At 38.4% G+C, this 17,361-nt stretch overlaps 1 protein-coding gene across 2 annotated transcripts in view; it reads right to left on the bottom strand.

Annotated features, from left to right (window-relative positions):
* FAT2 (FAT atypical cadherin 2) overlaps positions 1 to 16,822 on the bottom strand; it is an 87,306-nt gene extending 70,484 nt beyond the window's left edge. The window contains exon 1 of one of the 2 annotated variants that reach the window (XM_070739038.1): positions 16,722 to 16,822. The gene's annotated coding sequence lies outside the window, so the exon portion shown is untranslated. Of the gene's footprint in view, positions 1 to 16,387; positions 16,412 to 16,721 lie in introns of those variants that run through there. The other variant, XM_070739039.1, reaches the window with a different exon arrangement.
* Positions 16,823 to 17,361: the final 539 nt, after the last annotated feature.

Raw genomic sequence — 17,361 nt, 5'->3', positions numbered from 1 at the left:
TTATAAACCAATTAATTACCCTCCATCTAGAAACCAACAACCTACTCTCTAACAATTTGGTTTCAGAAAAAAAATCCTGTAACCTGCAACTCCTACATTGCAAAAACATATGGACATATGGACACAATCTGAATTTAGTTGGGGGAAAGATCAAAGGCAACATGAGAAAATATTATTTTACTGAAAGAGTAGTAGATCCTTGGAACAAACTTCCAGCAGACGTGGTTGGTAAATCTACAGTAACTGAATTTAAACATGCCTGGGATAAACATATATCCATCCTAAGATAAAATACAGAAAATAGTATAAGGGCAGACTAGATGGACCATGAGGTCTTTTTCTGCTGTCAGTCTTCTATGTTTCTATGTTTCTATGACTACACATCTCGATCAGGGTAAAACAATAGATATAATTTACATAGATTCTGTAAAGCCTTTGACTCAGTAGTACATGACAAACTTCTTTTGAAACTCAAATCCTATGGCATCTAAGGTACACTTCATCATTGGATATCTGCATTCTTGTCAAACAGACAACCGAGTCTGCAGAGAGTGGTGGCATACAAATCTTATAAATAATAATAAATAACAAGTGGTTCAAATAGGGAGTGTCCTATCAAATGCAGCACCTGTCAACATTGATGTCCCTCAAGGAAGTTTCTAGGGCCAATACTATTCATACAAATGACCTCTGTGATCATATTACAAGCAACTGTATCCTCTTTGCTGACGATGTTAAATTATTTAATACCATTGACAATACTAATACCCTTCAAAAAGACCTTGACCATGTATCAGAATGGTCAAACAACTGGCAACTTCAAATCTCAACCAATAAATGTTCTGTCATACACATTGGCAAAAAAAAAATCAGAACACAAAAATACAAACTTGGAGGACACGACCTTATGATCCTCACTCTGTCAAAGACCTTGGTGTACTCATATTTAATGACCTAAATGCCAGAGCCCCCTGTAACAACATTGCCAAAAAGACACTAAGAGTTATTAATCTAATCCTGCATAACTTCTTTTTGGCTATATTAATCCACTAACCAGAGCATACAAAACATTTGCTAGACCAATTCTTGAATATAACTCACCTGTCTGGAACCCACACTGCATATCAGATATTAATAAAATCAAGAGAGTCCAAAATATTTCACAAGAAGAGTTCTCCACTCTGCTTGCAACAGAATACCTTATTCCACGAGACTGTGAGCTGCTCCAAGTCTCCAGAGAGGGGCGGCATACAAATCTAATAAATCTAATCTAATCTAACTTGAAATTTTGGGCTTAGCCTAGAACTTCATTGCCTTCGATCTGACCTAAATGTAGTTCACAAAATCATTTACCACAATGTCCTACCTATCAATGATTTCTTCAGTGTCAATCACAACAATATATGAGCACACAATCAATTCAAACTTAATGTAAACCCGATAGCAGAAAATACGACCTCAGCAATCAATGCCTGGAATGCATTATCTGACTCTGTGGTTTCTTTCCCAAACCCCAAAAAATTTAACCTTAGACTGTCTACAATCAACCTCACCCCATTCCTATGAGGCATGCATAAGCGTACCATTGTGCATACTGTCCCTGTCCTATTGCCTAATTTACCTGTACCTACTTTGCTAATGTTTATGTTTATACCAATACCTACTATCTTGTACATGCTTGACAAACAGACAAACAAACAAACAAACAAACAAACAAACAAACAGTGTAGCTCTCCATTTTAACCATATCACCAGTGTATGTTATATTTAGTCTATATCAGCTTTCCGTAAATATTTACCAAATGTATTGGGCTCCCATAATTGGCCTGACCTGCTAAGAATTGAGAGAACTACAGTCCAATATTATCAAGTTATTAGGTTGGAGGACACTGACCATCTAGAGACTAGACAAAGAGCAAAATAGAAGATGGAGAAGCAATATCTATCATACATTACTTTATATTAAGTTTGAAGTGGCAATTATTCAGATACCCCAATAATGCTGGGAAATTCCTCTTGCAGTTTTCAAGATTAATTCTTACTCTGGTTAGCTTTTGAAATTCTTTTCTTAAGTCCAACTAATTGTCCATTCTTGAATTTGCCAACTACATAGGGCTTGACAACTTCAACTGAACATCTTTCCTAACCTTTCCCTTTCCTCACATTCCTTATTCCAGGAAGCAGCAGTAACTTCTTCTAAGAAATAGCATGAAACTTCCAGAGGGTAGAAGGATTGTGAGAATGTAGAAGAATTTCCTCTCTTCCTTACAGTACTGCTATAGCTTCAGGGCTGCAGAATGCAAAATGTGCATGGCTAATTAATTATCTGAAACAGAATTGTTAAGCTGTCAGCAATGTTTTCCGCTAAAAGAAGTGTTGGGTTGCTCCCGGTTCAGCCCGATTATAAGAACTGGTAGTGCTGCCGGCAGGATGCTTCACCTACCCACCCAGGATGCTCTGCCCATCCACCTGGGAAGCTCCACCCACCTGCCCGAGATGCTCCTCCCGCCTGCCCAGGATTCTTCTGCACATGCACAAAAGTATTGCGAAAGTGCTCGCAAGTGCACATACAAACTAGTAGAAAAAGAGTTTTAGAACCCACTACTGACTAAGAGGTTTAGACTTTGTGTTTCCATACTGGTCAAAGAGGCTTCTTCCTTTGTGTCCAGGAGGAACTGTCACTTATATAGTTTCTGCTCAGAGGTTCCTGTAGTATAAAATGCACAGTGAAAAGAGGAAATGTACGAGTTTGGGAGAGGAAAGCAAGGTGCAAGAAACATAGAATCTATTATACTGAAGTTATGTTGAAGTGGTTTAGTTTTCTTTTGTTTAAATGAATTCATCCTGATACAACTGCGCTGGAAGAATACACAGTTCAAATAATGATCGATATCTACTGATTGCATAATTATTCTTGATCATCTCTAAACATTGCTGCATTCATCTCTCAGACATATAATTCCCTGGCATGTCCTCGTCTTTCCACAATGTAGATGAGTGGCCCTCAACCTTTTTGGCACCAGCCATTTTGTTTCTGTAGAAAGAGGTTTTTCTACAGATCGGTGGGGGAATGGTTTCATGTACTGCCTGCATCCTGCGGATGGGGCTTTGTTTGATTGGTTACTGGTTACATGTGGCTTGGTTACTAGCAAGCTGCAGACTGATGCAAGTTCATGGACTGTGGCTTGGAGACTCCTGCTGTATGCACAGGAGTATTGGAATCATTGTCTGATAAACTTGGAAGAATTTCACAGAATATTATCTTGACTGGAAAATCAAAAGAAGACCAATTACATTTCTGTGCATTCTTTTCATACATTTGCTAAAGGTATGCTTCTTAATCTTCAAACTTTGTACTTTACCATAGTAATAAAACTGACCCTGTTGTGAGTCATCTGAAAAACTAGAAGAGAGTTCTCCACCTGCATCCTTTTCTTTATTTTTTCTACTGCTCTTTAACAAGATCATGTTTCTACATGCAGACAGGAGCCTTAAGGTAGAACAAATAAGGCCCATCTACAATCTCATGCAAGGGGGTGGAGAATACTGACCTGACTTTGTCATGCACATTGCTTCATTCTCTGAAAAAGTCACTTGGAAATAGCAGGATAAATAAACAAATGTGCAAGAAATCACACAGATTATTTCTCCAGAAGACCAATGAATTAAAAGGTCATTTATTCTTATATTTATAACTCCTACCTTTTCCATTGGGAATCCAATTATTGTACATAGTAATGCATAGCAGAAAAATCCCCCCACATCAGTTTCTATCAGTTCGCATTTAATCTGATTGATCACAAAGTATTGATTCTTGAGACTGCTTTCAAAGATAATTTTGGGGAAATTTTCATGGGTGAAGGATGGGTGAACTATGATGTCCTTGCATTAATTCTGGTACAGTGAATACCAATATCTATCTTTGCAAACTGATCTATCTTCTCACTTTGCTAAACTTGAAGGAAGCTGACACAGTTGCTCCCATAAGCAAACATAGGGGTTTCAAAAGGGTGGAAATCTGGTAATAAACAACAAAACTAGGCCCTACCTCCAAAACAAAGATTCAAACTGAGATTAACAGAGGGCTGAACGTGAGAGGGCTGCTACAGAAGACACAAACCAAACCTTCTGAACTGAACATTCAGCCAAAATTTATTGGGCTTGCCCTCAATCTCCCTTGGGGAAAAATGTTAGGGCTTTCTGTGATCTGTTGGTCAGGAAGCTGGTCAGCAGGCATACAGACAGAAGTATAAGCATAGTTCACTATGATGAAAAACTGGATTTTGGGAGAATCCCTAGAAATTTTATGTCCCTGTGACTGAATAATTAAAAAAAAAACATCAAAGACTCAACAGTAGACAATGGACTTGGTTGTAAGTGATCAAGGGATCAGAGAAAGATATAATTCCTTTAATGTAGCACTTTAATTTTTGTGAGTTTGTTTTGGTAGTGGTATAATTAAGTGCAGTCTCTGATAAACTGCTTATTTAATATAAAAATACATAGCAGACATATTTAATGCTAACATGTTTTGATTAGCTAGCAAAAAATCCCTTTTTAATAAGATTGATCAGAATGAACAGAGGACTATAAAAATGTCATTTCATTCGTTTGGCATACTAGTATTCAAAAATGATACAATGTCCATTGCTTTGTCTTTCTAACAGAAAATGTGATTTTTAAAACACACCTTTTCTTCTTATATACTATGAGCATGGTCTTGCAAGTTGTCATACAAAGTATAATATAAATAATAATATCATCAGCATTCAAAAAAATGATATGCAGAAAAACAATATAGTACATAGTGTGGATTTATCCTGACTTTTAGTGTTCCTGAAAATATTGGAAAGTATTGAATGTCAACTTGCAAATGTGAATTTGAACCACAGTGAATTTACATGGTTAGTAAGCTATATTATTATTATTAGTACTAGTAACTATATTCAACCATAGTAAGCTTAGCAAAGTATTGTGATTTAATATGTGAATACACCCAATGTCATGAGGTGCCAATAATCAGGTCAAAAAGCAGTGGCTAAACTGGGGCACTTTTTTATACTTTTTGTCTGTCCTTTTCAATCTACAAAGCCATAATAATGGAGGCTATAACCCTGGAGATAAGAAATGGCTCACACTCCAATTACTGTATGTGCATTTTGATATTATTCTGTAAACAATCAAGTTACCTAAGAGAAGTATAACTCCATAGAGTAAACACACAGCTTTCTACTACTATGAGCCCCAGGACAATAACGAAAGATAAATGGTTACATTAGGAGATTAGATAGCAGATGGCTGTCTGCAGAAATGCCATTTTGTCTCTGCTTGCCTAAAGAAAGTTGCAGATGGTACTTGAAAAAACTTTGTGCATTTTAGGGTATTCAGAGATGATTTCTATATTGCAGATGGGATATAGAATTCCTGCCCAGCACACTCTAGGTCATGGGTGTCAAACTTGATTTCATCGAGGGCTTCATCAGGTTGTGTTTCACCTTGGGGAATCAGGTGGGCATGGCCAGCTGGATATATCACTTGTGTCAGGGGCACCTATGGTGGCCCAAGCACTCTGCCAGCAAAAACGGAGTTCTGGAGGCATCCTCCCAAGCTCTGTTTTGCTGGCAGAGGCACCGCAGGCTGGTCTTTCGCTGTTTCTAGGATGGCCCCCATGGGTGAGATCTAAGCACCCTGTGAGCCGGATGCGGCCTGCGGGCCTTGAATTTTACATCCCTGCTCTCGGTGTAATTATGGGTTCTTTCAGAAGAATACTATATAAATGCATGCAGAATTTGGTTCTGTAACCATTCACTTGCAAGTTATATTAATGAGAAATGAATACACGGCAATCAGAAACTGACTCAATTGAGGCTCCCCCTTCCCAACTGTTACAATATTGTGACATGAAGTAAACAAAGATGATCAAATTCAAATTGCAAGTTCTTCTAACTATGAACTCATAACCATACTGTGTTTTTTGGAATATGGTAATGCCTCCCCCCCCAGGAGGGTGGAAATGGCACGGTGTCTTATACACTGAATATAGTCATTTGTGGCCTCCCGAAGCTCTGTCCCCCACACACCCCATTTTTGAAAAAAAATGGGACTGTTTTTCACAAAAATGGGGGGCGCAAATGGTTTGTGAGCCCCGCAGAGTGCTCCTGGCTCCTGGCTAGGGAAAGGCAAAAATACCTGGTTTTTTTTGTGAAAAACAGGCAAAAGGGGCCATTTTTCACAAAAATGGGGGAGGTTTTTGTTTTCCCCAGTCCCTAGGAGCATTTGGCAGGCCTCCCAAACCCTCTGCATTCCTTGTTTTTCACAAAAAAGATGAAAAATGGGTCAGTTTTTGCCCTTCTATCTCCAGAAACCTTGAGCACCGCCAGGAACTGGTTGTTCCAAGAGAGGAATACCATCAGGGTACCACAGGGTCTTTCCAAGCCTAGGCTGTTTACGAATCCTTGTCTGGGCAGGAGGAAGTCAGAGATCTTGATTTATCTGAGGATGAAGGCCTCATCACAGACCAGCCTCCTATTATTGGTCATTTCACCTGTTCAAATTCTTGCTTTTTAAAACCAAAAGCATCACCTGCCTGGATACCATCCCAGTTTCTTTTTATGAGACTGCTTTTAGATCAACTGATCCTTTTTGTGGAGCCTACTGTTAAGATGGAGGAGATACCTGCCCCCATTATGTTCCTTGACATTGTTCAAAGGCAGTAGTCCTCTCCAGGCTTGGGTGAAAAATGGATTGAAAAACACACAAATACAAAAAAATAAATGAGAGAGACAGTTAAATTACTTGAAGATAAGTTAAGAATTTTAGGTTCCAAAATATACCTCCAAAATTGGCTTCATCTTATCTGCCTACCTGCAGACCAAGGTTCAGATTTTTAAAAAATTGCATCATGGTTTTAAAATATGATGTAACCATCTGCAGTTTATCACCAACTACTGCTGTTAAAAAGTTGAGGAGCAAGTTATCAGCAGGTTCTGTTAATACATTTTTCATAATATTTTGGTTGAAATAGTTACTGTTATTTATCCACAGATGGGACATATTGGTAATTATATTGGTGTTATGAAAGCACAAGAATCCATGGCAGAGATACTATGAAACACACCCGACCTAATCAAATACACAAACATTGAAAATACCCCAAATCATGGATTTCATCAATTTCTACCTTACTATCTTCTTTCAGTTTGATGGACAACCATACCAATAAGTCAGAGAGTACCATGGAATCACTACTCTCAGTAGCAGAGATTATAATCCTGTACAATTAAAAGTAAGAAACCCATATGCAGATTGTCAGGATTAATACCTGAGATAATATTCCAGTTACAGTGAAGAAGGTTGTAATTAGTGTAAAGTAAAATGAATGCTGAGTCATGGTGGATCAGCAGAATGTGCTACAACCTGATTGGTCAAGATCTGTATATACTGAAATGTACCTTTGCATAGGTGTGGCTTGTGGTCAGTGGTGTTTTATTGTAGTTTATCGTTATGGTTGTCTAGTAGGATAGTTTGGTGCTCTGTAATATAGAATAGAGAGTATAGTTTTGATACTAAGAAGAAGTAAATGTCTTCTGAAGAATTCTTGCTGTAGTGTCTTCATTCCGAAACCTCTCCAGTTCCTGATATCCTTTCTACTTGTGGGTGGGCAGCTTCTGAACACAAATCTGAACGCACCTTTGTGTCATAATTAAAAAGCAATTACTTCTTTTTTTGTTGAGAAGATACATGAAATAATCAGCAATATCTTCAAATGAATAAAATTCACAACAGAAGAGGAAAATAACAATATACTATCCTTCCTGAATACCTTATCAGATGAGGAAATGGTATCAAATTAGAAATACAAGTTTATCAAAAGAACTACCATCATTAACTAAATTCTCCACTACCAAAGTAACAATCCAATGTCCTGCCACAAGATGAGGTGTGTAAGAGCACATATACACTGTAGCAACCATAACACTACAAGAAGGAAGCAGATCACCTACACAACAGCTTCCAACAAAATGGATACCCACAGAATTTCACCAAAAAGTATCTGACTATTCAGCTCACTACAGCACAACCAACGCAACATGGAAAGGATAACATCTAAGCATACATCTAAACATAAATCAAAAACATCTCAGAAACAACCAACAGACTATTATGAATATATAGCATCATTACAGCATGCAAATCGACTAAAGCCCCTAAAACAATTTAAGTAAACTAATAGACAAAGTACCCAAAAACAAAGTACAGGAATTGCATTTAATACAGTGTCTGGACTGTAATAACTAGGGAATTCCTGGAAGTTGGCACTCAGACAAATCAGCCATCAACAGGTACATAGAGAGACAAGCACACCATTCAAGAGATAGAAAAAAATCCAAAAAGGAAACACCACCTCATCAACAGTCAACATCCAAACAAGTAGGGACTAACACCAGGATTAACACTAGACAAATAATAAAGCAGTAAACAATACCCTAATTAAGGAACAACCTACTTAAACAACAAGCAATGAAGAACAACCTAGTCAAGAAACTAAGGAGAAAACAACACCCTCACAAAACTGACTGGGTAAGTTACTATAGGTAAACAGAAAGTAAACCCCTTTTCCCTTCTAGCACTGCAGATATTACCTAGTTAGGTAATGAAACTTCTATCTGCAAGCAAACAACCAAGATCGGAGAGCACTTCATACTTCAAACATGGCCCACAAATATTCTCTTCTAATTTTTCATATCTTGAAAAACAAAGCCAATAAATAGTAAACTATCAAAGTGAAACACAGTGAAAGGTGGGGAAAAATCCAAGTTATATGAAGGGTTTTCTTTCCCCCAAATGCAAGTTTTCATGGAGATATGTTTTAGATTAGATTTTAAGATACATTTTGAACTTTATATTAGGTTTCAAACTGGAAAAATAAACAGATACACAAAAGAGATACCACCTGGAAGAGAGAAAGCTCAGTATTGGCTACTTTGATTGGCAACATCTTTCAAATGTTTCCTCTCTTCTGCTAGTTGAAACATTTAACCATGCAAAGCAAGGATAAATGCAAGGAGCTACTTTTCTTTAAATTTTAAAGTATGACTTTCACTGGTGAAACAGTTTCTAAATCTGTTTCCATAGAAAATTGGCCAAAATTTTAAAATTCTGTCTCTTCTTTCCTAGGATACTTCAGATAAATTGATGCTTTCTATAAAAATTCCCATTTTGAAAATAGCAAAAGCAATGACACTACTTTAAACATTGAAATGTCTTACTTTATTACCTCTTCAGTAATTTCCAAGATACCTTACAAAAAGGGGGGGGGGGATAAACCATTCATTTAATGAACAAATAGGAGAAGAGAATATCTGCTAAAGCCAAAGATCCCTTAAATGTAAGTAATTTATATATTTTAATAATTCATATATATTTTGAGAAGATGGATTAAATTATTCAGCAATCTACTAATAGTTTTTGCTATAGTTTGGGGCAAATAATGAGAAAAAAACTGAATCTAGCAGAATTTGTCCAAAATCATGAATCATGATGTGGTAAAGTGAGGGTAAAAAAATGAAAACTTGCAAATATCACCCTATTGCAGTCAAGTTAACCATAGACTTTCCCCACTATTTTCCAAGAAACAGTTAATCATCATCACCATCATCTCTTTTATTCATTAAACATGAAACTTGGTCAACTTGACATTTAAAAATGTGTCACAAATGCCATTGACTATTACTAATGGCTGGTACACGTTGCTGCCATCGTCCTAGGTATCAACCAGGTATCTGCTTACAATATATGATGTTCTGAATAGCATAGTGTTTTGCAATTCCTCTGATATTATTGCAGGAAACTGCAATTTCTTGACGTGTTCTGTAAAACTCTTGGATATGGGTTATGGTTAGGAAAAGCAGATTAAATGGATGGAAAACCAAAGCTCTGCATGGACAGCACTTGAAAAATATTGAAGGAATTATTATTTTATTCACAAAAAACAGTAATACACAGCAAACAAGATGATGATGATGATGTCAGTACTGAGTGATAATTTTCAATTCACATAGGAACAGGCAATAGCAACTGAAATCTCATAATAGGGGTTCTCGACAATAGGGATCCCCAACCCATATTCATCAGCTGGCACAGGGACATGGCATGCCAGCAACCGGGCAACACAAACAAGCAAAACCCTGTTGGTAGGATGTAGGCAAAATGCAAAACCATGCCTCCTCTGGTCCACAGAAAAACCTTTCTCCGTGGAGCCGGTCTCTGGTGCCCAAAATATTGCAGGCTGCTGTTCTTCAAGTCTTCTATGTAGCATGGGATACTGATTAGCCAAAACATTTATTAAGTAGCGAGTAATAGACCGAGAGTGCAAATTGGATCTAATCAGGAGCCTTTAACTGTGGCATGATGTCATGCCTTCCCATGAGCTACCCTTGAAGGCAGGTGCAGGAGGCTTCCTTACCCAGAGAGACAATGTCTCCGTGACTCCAGACACACAGAAGCAACAGTGTGTGTGAGTCTACAATTCCTGTACTACACAGAGCTTTGTACTAGCCTTGTCTCATCATTGTTGCATAAATACCGAGGCCACACAAGACTATTCTATACCTCCCTGCTGCTTTTAGATACCAACTCTGTTAACATAAGAACATAAGAAGAGCCGTGCTGAATCATGCCAAAGCCCATCGAATCCAGCATTATGTGTCAAACAATGGCCCACCAATTGTCCATGGGGATCTTGAGCAGAAAGAGAAGGCAAAACCCTCCCTTTCCCCTGACCCCCAACAAATGGTACTCAAGGGAATCCTGCCTTCCTCAACCAACATAGAGGCAGCACATGGACATCCGTTTCAATAACCACCGATACACTTGGCATCCATGAATCTGTCTAATCCTGCCTTGAAGCTATCAAGGCTGACAGCTGTCACAACCTCTTCTGGAAGTGAATTCCATAAACCAGGGACCCTCTGGGTGAAGAAATATTTCCCTTGATTTGTCCTCACTTTCTTACCTATGAGCTTCAGGGAGTGCCCCCTCATCCTAGTATTGTGTGACAGAGAAAATAATTTTTCTCTATCCACCTTTTCTATCCCATGAATGATTTTATACACTTCGATCAAGTCACCCCTTAAACGCCGTCTTTCAAGGCTGAAGAGACCAAGGCGTTGCAACCTGGTTTTATAAGGGAGATGCTCCATTCCCTTGATCATTCTTGTTGCCCTTTTTTGCACCTTTCCCAGTTCCATTATATCCTTCTTGAGGTGTGGTGACTAGAACTGTACACTGTACTCCAAGTGTGGTCTCACCATCGTTACAACAGTGTCCCCAGATACTTCCGGATTGAAAGACGCAAACATGGAGGCATTATGGCATAGAGAAGGATTGTAATTTCAAATCCATCAAGGTGTTGTTTTCTCTTTAAAAGGCAGTATACATCATAGGATATAAATGATATTGACAAGGATTTCATAGGATTTTATTGTCTATGAACACATCTCCATAGATTAAAAAGCATCTTTAAAAAACAAAAGATAGAAAAGTAGAATGTATCTGGAAAGTTGTGTGACAATCACACCATATGAAAGATAGGGCAAGCAGGACCTTCTGGTCCTTCTTACTCAACTGACTATCAAGAGCCATGTCCTTACAAACAGTTCTTGTTCACTGTAGAAGCAAGATTTGTGGTTAAAATATTCTTGGTGGGTTCAATCCTTGGCAGAAAATTTCACAAAATTCAGAACATCAATTCCACCAAGGAGAAAAATAAATTTGGGAATTGCTTTGGTCAGTCCTCACTTCTATTATTCTGTTAAAATTATGCATGTTATTGCTTTTATTTAATAATCGTATTTGGGTATGTATTTTGTTTTATAATTTTGACTGATTTTCATCTATCCATGGAGAACCATCCATGGAAAACTTCAGTTTGAAGGACAGCATAGAAATAAAAACAATTAAAATGTCTGACTTCTTACATTATGATCATTAGAGTTTTGTGAGTTTGAAGGAAAAATAAAGTGTAAGAAAACCGGAAGACCTGGTTGGTTGGTTGATTGAATGAATGATGTAAGAATTGGAGTGTAATATATTTATCCCATTTGAGCACTTATCATTGATCCCAAATTTGTGTAAGTGCAGCATAGAGAGCTTGTTTAGGCTAATTTAGTGATAAAGGCACTAGATTAGAAACCAGGAGACTGTGAGTTCTAAACCCATCTTAACCATGACAGCCAACAGAGTGACTTTGGGCCATTCTCTCTCACTCAGCCCAGCTCACCTTATAGGGTTGTTATTGTTATGGGGAAAATAGGAGGAGGAAAGGTGTGTTGAATATGTTTTCCACCTTGAGTTATTTATAAAAATAATAAAGGCAGGTAATAAGTAAATAAATAAACCTCCCTCTGTTATTAGGTTTCTTTTCTTTTTAATTTCTTGCCTGGATGTTGCTATGCAGGGAATATTTTCTGCACGCAAAACGTTAAAAGTTGCCTTAAAGCATTTTTTTTCAAATGTCCTAAATTTATTCTTCTGGGGGAAAGTAGTTACATATTAATATGAGTTTGGGACAAGGTTTTCTGACATCTATTGGTATATTCTTTTCAACTATTGCTATTACATGGAAATTGACTGAATCACCCCAAAATGGATTCTTTGTGATATATTTGTTAAGAGATAAGTCATTCAACACTAGAAATATAAACGTGTAGACTCAAGTACTCAATGGACTACTGATGTTACTTATAACTCACAGTTAAGTAGGGTATAAGATGTAGCTTATATATGGATAAGTGCTATGAAATATGGTTAACCTTTATTGAATGTGTACAATTTCATATATACATGGTACATTTGTTTTTTCTGTGTTCCATTAACAATTATATATAAATGTAGGGTGATGAGTTTTAGGGTGGAGTAGCTATTCCTAAAAGCCATTCTTATTAATGATTTGTAGGAATGCACTTTTTGAGGGATGTCCAAAGAAAAAGTTATTACTAGTTATTGTTCTACAAAATGGAAGGCATAGGTTCTTTTATGTACACTGAGAACATATGTACCAAGACAAATTCCTTGTGTGTCCAATCATACTTGGCCAATAAAGAATTCTATTCTATTCCATTCCATTCCATTCCATTCTATTGATTTCTGATTTTTTTAAAAATACGATTCTTCCTTGTGCTTAAAAGGGCTCTATTGCAACTTGAAGAACCAGGAAAAGAAAATGTCTCTACTGCATGATGCTTGCTTTTTCTACTCCACCTCTCCAGAAAAACCACAAAAAAGGGGGAGAGGGAGAAATCCTGTCTGTTCAGCAAAATTGGGTTTATTCTAATAACACAATGGTACCTAGGTTTCAAGAAAAGTCTCTTTCTTTTAATCCTATTATCTCCATGCATTTCTGAAGATTAAAATGTGCCTGTTGATATGTATGGAAGATTTGTGCCTGTATTTACTTACAATTACAGACACAATTAATGAGAGGCAGTTAAAAAAAAAAAGACCACGCTCTGAAGCTAAGACCCAGCATGAACAATCCTATACAATCTGTACTGAAGTCAAAGTTGTTTCTCTACAACATCATAATGCAAAATGCATTTGTTGCCTGGAGCTGATGCTGCATTCCAGGTGTGCTTAAATTATTTTTTATTTTACCTCCCTTTCACCATAAGGACAATGTTTATTTACTTGCTTAACACTTCCGATGGTCTTCTACAAAAATTTATTACCAAACAGAACAAAAGTATCAGCCTCTTAACACCAGAGAGCTGGAAGTAATGTACGGTAAATAGTAAACTAATACGCTATATTCATTTTTTATTTAACGTAAACTAAACTTGTATGATGTAAAAAAAGGTTTCAAAACTTACTCATCTGCTAAACTTCCAGGAAAGCCTTGGGCAGGACTTTTGAACTTAATCTTTCTATTTTAAATTATTGAAATAATTATTTTAAGACTAAATATTCTGCATTAAAGTATTGAAAATATAGGGCCAATAATTAATTCGTTAAAGGACTATTCATTATACTGAATTAATTACAATATACTTGGGTGGGTGGGGGGAGCCATGCACATTATTCACTATGCATACAAAGACATTGAATTCTGTATGGATAGAGTTGCATCCTGGTACATTCTTGTTTTGTTCTTCCTACCAAAATGAATGATTTAATGAACCAGAAGTTAAGACTTTGTGTACAATTCAAAGTGAAGCTTTGACTTGATGCCATTGCAAGAAGTTTGGATTGCAAAGGCAGGGTCGCCCCTCAAAAAAAAAAAACCATACAAAATTGGCTTACAGTCTTTAAGAATAGCCACTCACAAAGTTTGGATGTAACACTAAACTTTTAATTCCTGGTTAGTTAAGCCACTCCTGCAGATAGGAAAAACTAAATCAGAATTAATGGCACCATAATTCTCCAGTTAAACTGCATGTAAACACAGATGTATTCTGCATCCACAGAAGCATGAATGAAATAAATGAATCCTACCTACCCTGTTTCCCCCCAAATAAGGCATCCCCTGATAATAAGCCCAATTGGGCTTTTGAGTACATGGCAATAAGGCCAAGTGCTTATTTCAGGGTTCAAACAATTTAAGGACAGGGTCTTATTTTGGGGAAAACATGATATGTTTATGGTACAATCATCTTAATAGATAAAACACTCTCTATATCAGATCCATTACATTCTATTCATGCCATTACGTTCTATTCAACAATTAGCAACAACTGCCTAATTTGTAAGGTTGCACCTGATAGTAGAAGTATCAGAAATTACTTGCTGTCTAATCCATGCTCCTCCACATGATACTCTACTTTGTGGCTCTTTCCAGGAAAGTTTAGAATTATATCATTTTAATTTGAAATGTCACATTATTGCAAGAAGTATGTGCCATTGAGCAACTGATCTTTGCTATTAGTCTGCTCTTAAATCCCCAAGGTTAATTCTCTGATAACTGCTACTGCTTGTGTTACCTTTGTTCTGTCAATATCTGCATATTTCCTATCCTTTCTCACTCATCTTCTATATTTCTCTCATTTGCCCCAGAAGAAACAAGATATATAGCAATCATGATTTCAGTTTACTTGGAGATTGTTATCTAAGGCAGTCAATCCTGCTGGTCTATCAAGAATCTGGTATACCTTTTCACACATATGCAAGGTATGTACATACATGTGTGCACATACATCACACCTGTATGGAAAGACAACAACTGGGAGGCCTTGGCTCCACTGAGGTATCTGTTCAACACTTCTCACAGCTGTCAATTTGTCGATGACAGCCTAAGCAGTCAGGCTGATAGAAATATTTTACAATCTTGTTCAAACATCTGTAGTGGCAAAATTACTCATTTGTTTGAACATTCTGGCATGGTTTCATTTTAAGTTCTAAATTCCAATGGAAGATTAGCTTCAATTTTACAATGACACATGAATAGAACAGAGAAACCTGGGAAGGATCATTCCAACCTGCTTATATGTTTTTGGTAAAACATTCATCTCTACATCCCGGTTCCAAAAACTAAATCCATTTCTTACTAATTATCCACTGTATTCATTTGCAAAGTTATCCACGTGAAGGCACTTATGCTTTTGAAAGGTATAGTCTTCTCAAAATAGAAATTGACAATTTGATTGTGCTCCATTAAAGCCAGCAGATTAAATCCACTGATTTCACTCTAGATAAAGAACCAACTCAACTCTGACTCATCTTGGTATTCTCAGAGTTAGAACTTGGGCAACACAGCAAAGGTGGAATAAAGTAATAAAAGAAACCCTTCTCAACAGCCAACTGGTGTTTTTGTAAAAAAAAATTAAAATAAAACATAGTACTGTTTTGTGCTTCATTCCAGATGTTGAAAGCACTCCCCGCTATGATTTCAGTACTTATCAAAATAATCCTTAAAACAGGTCAATATTTTTACCTCCACAGAGCAATCAGGAGGCTAAGACAAGCAGCTAGCAAGTCTCTGCAAAATAATAATAATAAGCATACACTTTCATTGCTCATATCTCATCTCTTTTTGTTTGCTTGATTTTCAACCGAAGACTTCACTTCGGTAGACGTGCAACTTCTTAGGGTTGTTTTAGTTGCAGCAACAGGGAAGATTAGTTAAACCCAACTCCAAGCTTCCCCAAAATAATTCCCACATCAGTTGGCATTAAAAAGCAGGGACAATTCGACCCCATGAAAGTGCCCACCACCAAAACGACTGGATTTGCCGAACACGTTTCATTCGAATGCCGAATTTGCAGAGAAGAAATTACCAGTAAATCAGACGGGCTGGCTTTTGTGATTATCACTAAGCCACAAAACACAACCAACCCGAAAGAAACACAACGGTGAGAAATAAAAGGAATAAAAGAAACCCAACTGAACTTGTTACCTTCTAATAACTCTGTCCTAACTCTGCTTTAGTGCGCCGCGCCGTGTGAACGCAGCCCAGGCGCCGTTCGTCTTCACGCGCCTAAAAATCCTACCCGGACGAATCGCCGGAAGGTTTCGAGGGCGACCAGGAAACCTGCTTCAGCCCGCATCGCTTTCCCCACCACACTCCACGCTTGTCTCCATGTGTTTTCCAAAGGGGCGCCCGAATCCAACGCGCCCGTGCAAAACGAATTGAGGGGGGGAAAGGTCTTCCCTAAGCAAAAGGCACCAGCTTACCCTTCCTGCGCGCTAAAACCCATGAGGGAAGCCGCCCGGCCCCTCCTTCTATATACCTGGCGTTGCAGGGAAGGAGCGTTCCTCCAAATCTTTTTCACCAGCTCTCCCTTTGTCTGGTTGGATCTTCCGAGGAGGACGGTGTACAGCGCCGAGCCGGTTAGGAGAAAGCGCATGACGATGTCCGCTGGCGGCGGCGGCTCTTCCGAGAAGTTCAAGGCAGCTGAAAAGTTGCCGAAGGAGCTAGAGGAGGGGCTGCCGCGCTCGCGCCCTCTTTCGCTCCTTTCCTCCTCCCGGCTGCCGGGGAGGAGAAAGAGGCAGCGCCAAAAGGGTGGGGTGGGGTTCGGGGGTGCCTGCGCGCGCTTGAGTGTAAAGCAAAAGGTGTCGAGCGCAACCGGCGGAGGTGGAGGTTGAGGCAGCGAAAAAGCGCGCGCCGGAGTGCTGTGTGTCAGGCGGGCTGTGGAGTTTTCTGGGGGCGCGCCACAAGGTGGAAAGGCGCGAAGGGGCCCCGGCCCTGTGGAAAACTCTGCTTCTGAGGGAGCGCAAATTAGAAAGAACTAAAAGCAGAACGAGGCTTATCTTCCTCTTGAGGGGGGGGGGGACACCAAATACTAGAGTCCGAGGGGAGGGGGGGGAGGGGGGATGTGGACTCTTTCTTGCCCGCCATCTCCTCTTCTTTTTTTTTATTTTAGCCTCGAA

Source organism: Erythrolamprus reginae, chromosome 2 (genome assembly GCF_031021105.1).
Source record: "Erythrolamprus reginae isolate rEryReg1 chromosome 2, rEryReg1.hap1, whole genome shotgun sequence".
Taxonomy (NCBI): Eukaryota; Metazoa; Chordata; class Lepidosauria; order Squamata; family Dipsadidae; genus Erythrolamprus; species Erythrolamprus reginae.
Note: the sequence above shows the minus strand (reverse complement) of the source record. Positions and strands in the feature narration are given on the sequence as shown.